The 11,215-nt window shown below is 36.5% G+C and overlaps 1 long non-coding RNA gene across 1 annotated transcript; it reads right to left on the reverse strand.

Moving 5' to 3' along the window:
- Positions 1-481: 481 nt before the first annotated feature.
- LOC110390659 lies at positions 482-2,631 on the reverse strand. Its single transcript, XR_002433817.1, has 2 exons — positions 2,143-2,631; positions 482-1,092 (listed from the first exon to the last, which is right to left on the reverse strand). It is a non-coding gene; the product is annotated as an uncharacterized LOC110390659 (long non-coding RNA).
- Between the last annotated feature and the right edge of the window lie 8,584 nt (positions 2,632-11,215).

Raw genomic sequence — 11,215 nt, forward strand, 5'->3', positions numbered from 1 at the left:
TTAGCAATGACTTTCTACAAAAGTAAACACTGGTAGATCTAGTTTGCCACAGAACTCCCTAGTTTGCCCATCCTGTTATCATGTAGAAGATGTGTTTGAATGGATTCTGTAGAGCTCAAGAATGCAGGATTTGTCTACAAATAGATTAGGTTTTAATTGAACTATATACATGAACTGCATCAACTCTAGCACTTGACAACTTCTAAGAAAAAGCTATCTAAGTACTATTGGACTGTAAGTATTCGTATGTTCTAAGGATATTGCTTCAAAGCTGTCACTTGGTAAGCATACCAGTATTTCACTTCTGTTTTAGAAACCAACAGGATGCTATCTAAGTGTATTTAGCCAGCTGAAAGCTATCAGAGATTTCCTCCAAACAAACACAGTTTGAATTAGTACATTATTTCCTGACGAGTTACACTGGCAACATATATAGTAACATGGTTTAGAAAAATAAACGCAAATAAAATGAAAACAGAAGCAGCAGAAAATCTGGATTTTATTTCACATGTTAAAAGACATAACACTAGAAGGAGAAAAGGTTGACACAAAGACTTGAAAATGGTGGAAGCAGACATTAAGTATTAAGTAAGTATAGAAGTCAAAATTGTATAACATGTTAACGAAAGTTCTATGCATTATTGCACAGACATTATCCAGTTCTGTTAATAGTACTGGCATCTGTTTATACATACTTCCTTCACATGTAGGACCTGATTCAAAAGCCAACAATGTCAATGATCTAGGTATCAGTTCTGCGATTTCTAAACAGACAACTGTGAAGATTTGAAGCAGCTGGGAGTATTAGCTTATGATCAAGACGAATGATTGAAAATCTTGTTGAAAAAAGAAAGCCAAGTATTGTTGGCTTAATGTAGTTTCTCTGTTCCTGAGTCTTCCAGTTTAATTTGACACATGGTATTCTCTGATAAACAGTTTGTTGATCAGAAAATACTCATGCTAGTACATTTGAGATATGAATTGGATTATGATAATAACAGGAAATTGCTTAGATACAGATTGCAGATTTTTTTTAAATGAAGTTCACCATCACAGGATCTGATCCTTTTTAAGATATGTCCTCAAAACATCCTGTAAGTTAAGAAAATGCAGTCAGTAATTTTCAAATGAAGAGTTAAGATTCCTATATACTAGAATGCTGGCTTGTTAGGTTTTAGCGTAACTGAGGAATGAGTTTAAAAATCTACATTTGCTTTAACATATTTATTCTATGCAAGTATGGGTTCCTTAGTAGAACTTTAACCTCTGATCATGTGTGTTTTACTGAAAACAATTCATTGCTGTGATCAGATATGGACAAGGTCCATTAGCTCCAGACTGGTGAGTTTAAGGGAGAACAACAATCAAAAATAGTAGTTCCACTAGACATTTTTTGTATCTATGTATTAGTGCAAGATGTATGAGAGGTGAAAAATATGACTTATTTTCCTTTCTTTTGGAAAATAACTTTAATGTGGAAGAGGTAGATTAAATGAGAAATTTCACTGTACTTAGCTAATATTCTGTTTGTTTGTAAACTCACACTGATATGATAGTCATTAATTTGTAAATCATATACAAATATACAAACCTGAAATGTTCACTGAAAGTCATTTAGGCTCTCAGAAACTCAATACTCATTTTTTTTCAAGAAAATAATATTGTTTTAGTATTTTCCGTTTGACATTACTTATTAACCAATGGTTAAGCATCTTCAGCATTAGAAATACACTCAGTATCCAGTCACCAATAAATACATGAACAGCATTTGTCAAGACACAACATGGTCTTCAGAAGTGTTTTGCACTTTCACACTATAGAGTAAACCAGAAGGTTTTCCTCTTCTACATTTCTTTATTAATTACATTTATTTCATTGCCACAAAAGTAAAAAATACAGATGCACTCTCAAAATGATCTGTAAGTGCAGTGGAATTGCCAGGTCATGGCCTGAACTAGTACATGAGCATCTGACTGCCCGGAGCAGGGGAACCGCGATCCACCCTTCCTCTCTCTCCCTCTTGGTGGTACTTCCAGCCGTACTTTCGTGAGCACATATGCACTCAGAGCCTGCGCGGTTTGCCCCCCTCCTTTTCCAGTGCACCAGAGTTCGAACCAGAGAAGGTTGCATTGCTCAGCTCACCATTTTTCCAAACTGTTGCTGGGAGGGATGAGTTAATTCCTCTGTTCTGTAGCACTTGTATCTCAAATAAAGGCTCTGTCATCGCCTCTGTTTGCTTTACAGTAAGAAACCATCTATTGAAAGAGAGAAGGAAAGAGGAAAAAAAAAGAAAAAAGTACTGATACTGGCACTGGTCCTGGTCCTGGTACTAGTGGATGGTGAGCTGTATGTACCAGTAACATGTTCTTGCAGCCCAGAATGCCAGCAGTATCCTGGGCTGCATCAAAAGAAGCATGCCATCTGGGTGAGGGAGGTGATCCTGCCCTGGTGAGACCTCATCTGGAGTGGTACTTCCAGGTATGGAGTCCTTGGGACAGGAGAGACACTGACCTTTTGGAGTGCATCCAGAGAAGAGCCACAAAAATGATCCAAGGTATGGAACCTTCCCTATGAGGATAGGCTGAGAGAGCTGGGGCTGTTCAGCCTAGAGAAGTCTCAGGGGAGACCTGAAAGTGGCCTTTCAATATCTAAAGGGGTTCTATAAGGAAGAAAGGGACAAGAGGTCCCTTCCAACTCCTGCGGTTCTGTGACTCTTTAGCAGGGTCTATTGTGATAGGACAAGGGAAAATGGTTTCAAACTTAAGGAGGGGGAGTTTTTGATTGGATATAAGGAAGAATTTTTTTACAGTAAGAGTGGTGTGGCACTGGAACAGGTTCCCCAGAGAGGTGGTGGAAGCCCCATCCTGAGACATTCAAGGTCAGGCTGGATCAGGCTCTGAGCAACCTGATCTAGCTGTACACATCCCTGTTCATTGCAGGGAGTTGGACTAGATGACTGTTAAATGTCCCTTCCAATTCAGAATATTGTATGATTCTATTATTCTAATTTAAGAATTATCTGGTACCTAATTGTAAACTGTTTATCAAGCATGACTTGTTTGTAACATCTACTTTCATTCTGGCTCTTCATTCACTTTTTTCAGTGATTTTTTGAGATCTAGGTAAGTACTATTTAAATTTCTATCATGTTCTCATAGTAGATCATTTCATACTGTTTCACATTATAACTGTCCTTCCATTAAAATGGAATGGGAAATGCATAGTGCTTCCCTCTATGTGCATGTCATTCCTGAAGATCTACATGTATTGTATATACGTAAGGTAAATTGTGCTGTTAAATGTTTCTCTGCACATTTGAAGAGGCAAAAGTAGCGTTGGGATCAATGACCTGAGTCATTAGAGTTGTACTCAGCAACTAAAATTGTAGTCAGTCTTTGGTTTTTAGTCAAATATTGTGAAAGCCTCAGTTTGAACATGATAGTTAATTGCTATATGTCTTCAGAACACTGTTTTGAGTGGTATATTTCATTTTTAGACAAGTTACAATATCCTGCATATTGCTGCAATCATATGGTTATATACTTATTTATCAGAATGGAGTAACAGTGACAGTTCTCCATTTCTAAAGAAATGTTGTTAGGTAAGGAAGTATAAAGTTGGCCATTGAAGTAGTACTGAGTATAATAAAGTTTTTAATCTGTTTTTGTGTTCAAGCTGTAACAGTTCTGCCTGTCTCTGAGTATGAAAAACACTGCCTCCTGAAGCTAAATGAGTAATATTACGTTGTGTGATTCATAAAAGGCTACATAAAGATAAGGTAATTTAGTTGGAGAAAACAGCATGGGATAGAAGCTAGTGGGAGTTTGGAGAGCACAAGTAGTGAATAAAAACTGAGAAAAGCTGTCAGAATGTTTTCCTGGTGGTTAAAAAGTAATCACGTTATTGTGTTACAGGACATTAAATCAAATTCATTGTTACTCTTTTTGTCTCTGTCTACTTTTTGGAGCTCCTTATGCAACTTTTGTCAATTATTATGTTGTCTGTTCTTGACGGATTTTTAAAAATCATATCAATTGCCTTTTCAATCTCAAGCCTTTATTTTTGCTGATAGCCAAAAGTCCCATTCAAGCAAACACGCTTTCCCTTCCACTTATTTATTCCATAGATATCATAGACCCACATTAACAGCATGAGGAAAAAAAGGAGGGGGTAGAAAAGAAAGAATATACTCTCATTAATACATTATTAAAATACTTTACTTAGGTAGTGAAAAATCTAATGCTAAGACTAATGCAATTTCTGAAGATCTTTGGGAATAGTAGAAGTGTTAGTATTTGAAGAAAAAATCACATTTTTTCTTTTAACTCTCAGTTGCATAAAGTTTCACATGATCAGACTTGTTCAATTTACCTCAAATCATCTAGTCTACATTCATTTATACAACATCTACAGGAAGTGACAAATCTGTACTTGCCTCTTTGTACCAGGTTAACTTTAGGTTTAAAATAGTTGATTTATAGCATTATAGGAAATACACCTGAGACAGCTTCTTCAGGAACTCTAAAGTATATTCTGACCCTATAATCACAGTGGAGGAAAACACTAAAGAAAAGGATAGAAAGGATGATTAAATATTTAAATAATTAAATATTGTGGTCATTCAGTGTAATGAACTTTGCTGAGTTCAAAAAGATGTGCAGCTTCATCAACTGTAAACCAAAACTGTATCATTACCTGGTAACCTTTATTGTATTGGTTCAAAATTTCAGAGCAGGTCATCAAAACTGTATATTCAGTACAGACTTTAATCCTGATTAAAATTGCCATACTGCAGTAAATAACAAGGATAAATCTCAAATATTTTGGAAACAGACATTGAAGGGATGTAAGAGTTTTATAAAAATTACTACATTGCCCCTAAGTGGTGAAATAAGAAGTGAGGTTCTCATAGCTATACATGGTTTTATTGACTCAAAGGAAGAAATGACAGGAGAAAAAAAAAAACACTACAATGGTGCTTTCACTTCTTTTTTCCACCATGGAGTTGCACTTGAAGCTGTTCTTGCACTTTCCATTGCCTGAAGATTCTCATGCAGTTCCAGAGGCCAGAAGTTTCTTCTGTCACAGGTTTCTTTAACATTTGTTTTTAAAAAGACTTACAGGAAAACAGAAGAGAAAAACTTAAAAGTTTACAATACAAATAAAAGTCAAATTCCAAATCTCACTCAGAATTTCACTCCTGTAGCAGCCAGCTAAATATTACTTCTACTTTTCAATGTAGGTCAGTGGAAGAGGGTCATTCCAAGGGTGAAGCCTGCTAATAAAGGATACTCTGAGGTTAGTCTTCTGTCTTTCAAGAAGGATTTAATTTGAATCCTTCCACTGACACTATATTTGGTGTCTTGGCACTGAAGCAGACCACGAGAAGCTAGCCACTCAGAACTCACTACTGATAGTACCTTACAGCAAAATCTGATTCTTTATATTCAAGTTAGGAACCATTCAACAGCAAGGAACAGCAGGGGCATAGATTGCTACTAACAGGAGCCACTATAATTTGTAGGATTTTGGATTGTACCCTGCATAGTTCACTTTGAATCAATCCAGTCTCAAAGTAAAAAAGGTAAGGTTCCTAACAGAAAAACTGCCAAGGTAATGCTTCAATATGTGCGTCCAAATTGCACATATGGTAGCTCCTTCTACATGACAGGAGAACAGCTGGTATCTGACATAAGCACAGATTTACCAACATGAGAAATAGTGTAACAATGAAGGATTTAGTGGTTTTACAATTCAGTGATTATCCCCGATCATGCCATCAGTTTAATCCCAGTTGCAGTGGATGAATCAGCAAGATTTCATTCTTCTTCAGTTTCCCCTGACTTTTGGCAAGACACTTCTGCACTGATTGTTAGAAGAGTGACAGAAGTATGATACCATCCTGGAAACAATACGTGAATCATATTACTCCTACTCACCCAATAATCTCAAACACATACTGAACAGGAAAGGAGATATATATATCTTATATATATATATATAAAAGATATATATCCACTGTCATCCTTTGCCGCAGTGCCTAAAGAGGAAGAAAATTTCTCACATGACATTCTGGGAAAAGCAAATTACAAGAGAGAGTAGCAATTCAAATGTAGTGACCACTGCTGTGTGATGTGAAAGCTTTGAAGAGAAATCATGATGCATTCTCAGATCAATGGAAACACTGCAATTTCACTTCCATGCCCATGTAAATAAAAAGACTGAGAAGGATCAAGGGACTCTGAGATAACTAGATCTTCAAGAACTTTCTTTATCACAAGTGCCTGTGTGATTGTAGTGAAAAGCAAAATATTATTATAGGTTGATAATCAGCATCAAATGCCCACTGCTCTTTGTTACAAAACCATTACTTATATCCCACACAGATGGAGTTAAAAGGCTTAAAAGATCATGCAGGATTTCAAAACCATCCAGTATTCAAACTCAGGAATGTGACAATTTTGGTTCACTTTTTGTAGATCTTTTGAGATCATGTTATTAGAAACCATATTGTTTTTTTCATTTTGCCAGGGAAATCTGCCTCATTGGGTACACCATGTGGACAATCTTCAGTTAAGAAACAGATACCCTTTTTATTGCAGGCTGCTTGATCTGTGATACAAAAGCAGAATTGCATATTTCTCTCTGGCTTTTTCATTGATATTCATGTGTACAGTTTATGAATGCATCACAAATATTAGTGATACCATTTTAACAAGACAATTTCAGAGAGCACTGTATTATAGTTAGGCAACAGAATTATAAAGATAATGAGGTCAAAATTTTTCACCGGTCGTGGGTCAGACTTTATAAGCCTAGGAGCAGATCTTTTCAGAACATATAGAATTATCTATCACTTCATATGGTAAAAGCACAAACACTGTTCTGAGCTGTAGCCATTTCTGTAAATCAGGTCTAAAGCAGACACCTAGAAAGTTGAGCGTGTGCTTACCGATTCACTAGGAAAAGACTGATTTAGGTTATCAATCTGTTGTCACATAAAAAGTAGTGGAGTCCAGAATGGAATCCTATGGGTCAGGATCTCTTAATCATGAACACATTCTTTCTCTTACTTTGCATTCACAGCCTTACGCCTTCTTTTATCTTGGACTTTTGCTACAGCTAAGATTTCCTTCACTCTACTGAAAAAAATGTGATCTTGTTTACAAATTACTCTGTGACCATGTAGTTAGAAGATGATATCATGCCCGTACCTGTGGTGGCCAAACTAAGGTTGCATAAATAATTCTAGTTTTGACTTTTCATAACTGTTAATATTTGACTTAATGACCGTAACTCCTAATTCTAATGTAATGTTTTGTGGTTTTATTTTCCATGTTTTAAGAAACAAATTGGGGAAAAAAAAAAAAGCTATTCTGGCAAAATGTGAAATGTCAGCAGACTTGAAATCTAAATCTACTCTGCCTTTGTCCTACTTGTGCTGACGGACTAATTGATTGAGTAATAACTGACCTCTCTCTAAGTGAATGAGCACAACCGTAAATAATATCTTTTTATAGCAAAGGAATAACATGATATCAAAAATTTTTACTTCCATTGAGAACCACATTCTGCATTTTCTTCTTTCTAGTCCCAGTCTCTTTGCCTTCTCCTGGAATTCTTTATTCCAAACTTAGTTTCTTTGTATGGCTACTGAAAGACCCAGCTGATATTCCCCTGACAGTTGCCCTGTTCTTTTTCCCTTCACTCTTGCTTGTCTACCTGCAGCAGTCTGGGAACACAGTCCTCCTGCTGTGTGCTTTTGTTGTAACTTCAGACAGCTCCAGTTCCAAGTTGACGTGAATGACTTCTCACCAATTGCTTCTCCAGACTTCACCAATACCTCCCAGTGTCTCTTCCTGTCAAAGGCCAACTCAATTCTTCTCCCTGCTCCAAGCTCTCACAGTTTTATCCCTGTTCTTCTCCTGCATATGTATTCAAACATCCTCCTGACTTCTCCCTGTTTTTCCTTCCTAAAGGAAGATAATATTTCCAAGCATCTTACTCTCGCATTTCAGATACCTGAACCTGATTTGTGTGACTAGCAGTCCTAGGACATTAAAAAAATCTGGCCATTGGTTTACTTTCCAGTGCATCTCATCTATATTTTCCAGAAGATCTATAAATAGATAGTCTTAGGGTTTTATTATTATCTTTATTCATTTTCATCATCTGCTTTCTTGTTTTACTACATTTCAGCACTGTGAAGCAGATTATATAACGTAATAAGAATGCATTCTCAATTAGATATAATCAAAGCTTCATTTCTGCCTCTTGTTATAAATTTGAGCAAAGCTGGTTCTGTTAGTACTTCAAGTCTCCACCCTGTATCACTTTACTGCAAAGGGAATAAGATGTTACATTCTGAATAAGAGTGTGCTAAATTAGAGGTAATGGCATGTTTTGCTGTTACGCAATTATGTTTATACAGAGGCGGAAAGAACTCCCCCACACAAAACCTGGTCAATAATTATTGTGGGTGCTTGATAATATTTTATGTAGACTTTTAGAAACAAGAAAGCTATGCCGCCGTGTGGTAAATCTTTATTCATTACTAAACAATAAATAGTCCTAGCTCTTGAGCCTAAAATGTTCTTAATTACAGTTTCATTCAAGAAGTAAAACAAAGGAAATGTTGGACTCTGTTATTAGGAGCATTAATCATTTTATGTAGACCACCTTTCAACACAGTTTAACTGAACAATTCTTCTTGCTTGAATTCCTTTGATTATTAATGGAATGTAGTGTTAATCATTAATTTTGAAATGTCCTATATTGTTAAACTGCTACTTGTTAGTGGGCTTCAGTAGTACTTAGTATCTTTCGAGTAGCAGAAGTCTCTGGGTAGCTGGTTCTCTGCAACAGGAAGGCCTTTTGAAGAAAGCTGGGGATAGAGAATGGGAAGTAGTGTCAGAGGTGATTGACACTTTCTCCACTTCCAAGGGACCAGCCAACTCATCCCAGGAATGGTGGGAAAGTGCACTGATTTTCTGTACATCCTGGTTAGGCCTGGCCAGAACGAGTTCAGCAGTACCCTTCCCCTCCCTTTATTCACTTTAGCATTTTGTTCATTTTTGATTGCCTTTCCACATTGAGCAGATGTTTTTAGTAAGATCTCCACAGTGTCACACAGGTCATTTTCTGGGTGGTTACTGTTTATTCTAAATCCAACAATGTGTATTAGTAATATCCTTCAAACACGCCTTATTTTGAACTTTCCATTATGAACTTCCTCTTCCATTGTGCTGCCTAATTACCTAGGTTTATTTTGACTAACTTAAGTTATTGCTCACTTAAATAATCGTTCCTCATTAATAAAATAGTTCCATAGCAAATTTTGTCATCATGATGATTAAGCCCCTTCCTAAACCATTAATGAATACAGTGAAGTTCTTAAACTTTTACAGTGTTCTGCTGCTAACCACCTCCTTACCACCTCTGACCATTCTGTATTTTCTTAGCCATTCCGTGATCCATAATACAACTGCACCTGCCTCCTGACAACTTCTTAGTTTCCTTCTTAGCCTCTTGTGAGGAATACAGTCAATAGCGCATTTATAAGTCCAAATAAATTATATCAACTAAAAAATCCTTGTTCAGAATCCATCTGACTTCTCTGAAATGGTTTCTCAAAATTCCCAAAATGCACAAATTTAATTCAGAAAAAAGTGTCCACAACACTAGTAAGTTGCAGTTGATTTATTTCCTTTTAGTAGTTGGCAATGACAGTATTGATGCAATGTTTGGCCTTTGTCATTTGTATTCATGTCTGAAAAATTAATAACATTTATTGTTGCTTTAGAATCCCACTGAACCTTGACCAGTTTCTGAGATCGAAGGGAAGATGAAAACCCTTGCTGCACACCTGGCCTGTCTGGGAATGGCTTGTCCAAGTGTATGATCAGACCAATTTAAGGTGATAACTGGCAAGACTGAAAACCTCTTTTCATATGCCTGTAGTTTTGGTCATATCAAGAAACATCTGCCTCTCACATTTCATGTGTTCACTATTCATATTAAATAAATCCCCCTGGAAAGGGAAAATTGTCATTTATTTCATGTAAATTTAGATGATACACCAGTCAAGCTTCATCTGCTTTGGTTTCATCTACCTCATCACTGAATTACTACTCATGGAAGCTGTTTAATACATGTGAGTTAAAGCCTGGCTTCTGTTATGCTGAGGGAAGCTGCACCATCAATTTCTTTTGAAAATGCTTTTGGCAGGGGATCAGACTTTGAATCTGATCTTGTGTGGTCATATCCAGAAGGAGCAATCCCACTGAAGTTGTTAACGTGAAAGCAAAGTGAATGAAAACCACTGCAGAGCACAACTGTTGACTCAGTGGCACTTTATTTTTTGAATAAGGTATCTGTAGCTTTGTCAATGAGAAGCAGAATACATTAGTGTTTGTTGTAATTTTTGTTGCCTCATGTTACACAGCAACAAAAATGACCTCAGTTCTTACAGCTAGACAGTTTAAAATTAGCTTGGGAACACCTATGTAATCTGTAATCAATGACTACAGTAGATTGATGACTCTCCTTTCTCTCTTTTATTCTTGTTTAGCATAGTCTTCTTTCAAACAACACATGGCCCACAGATGGCACCTGAAAGTACAGTATCTGTTCCAAAAGAAATTCTAGGCTCACTTTTTTTCCTCATCTTCTTCCAAAAGGAAAAAGAATGCATATTTTTTTATGTGTTATGGCCTTATGTAGGACACCACCCACAACCTCAACATTTTTTCCCCTTCCATGGATAGTCTTTTCACAGGGTAGGGAGGGGATGGGATGGGACGAGGTGGGATGGGAAAAAAGAGTTTCTTTCATGTTTTCTAGCAATGATTTTGTCTACAGCTATTTCCTTCTCAACTTCTTACTCACTGTTTCTGAAATTTCCCTGTACTTTAACAATAGTACTGTTGCTACAGCTGCACTGATTATATTTCCCTACCTTCTCTCATTTTGGGGCTTGAAATGAGCATGGTTTGTTTTTATACATAGTACCTTGGAACAGCCTGAAACAACATTACAGAAGGTCTTGATAATGTAATTGTAATATGCACACGCACTAGTTTCTCTGCTTTTTGTCTCTCTGACCAAATACCTAATTTGTTAGGGGTTTTTTGTTGTTGTTGTTTTTTTTTATTTGCTTTGTTTTGTTGTTAATACTGTGCCTATATTCCAGTTAGGAATGTTACAAAATGTAAAT

The sequence above is a fragment of the Numida meleagris genome, unplaced genomic scaffold, assembly GCF_002078875.1.
Source record: "Numida meleagris isolate 19003 breed g44 Domestic line unplaced genomic scaffold, NumMel1.0 unplaced_Scaffold165, whole genome shotgun sequence".
Lineage (NCBI taxonomy): Eukaryota > Metazoa > Chordata > Aves > Galliformes > Numididae > Numida > Numida meleagris.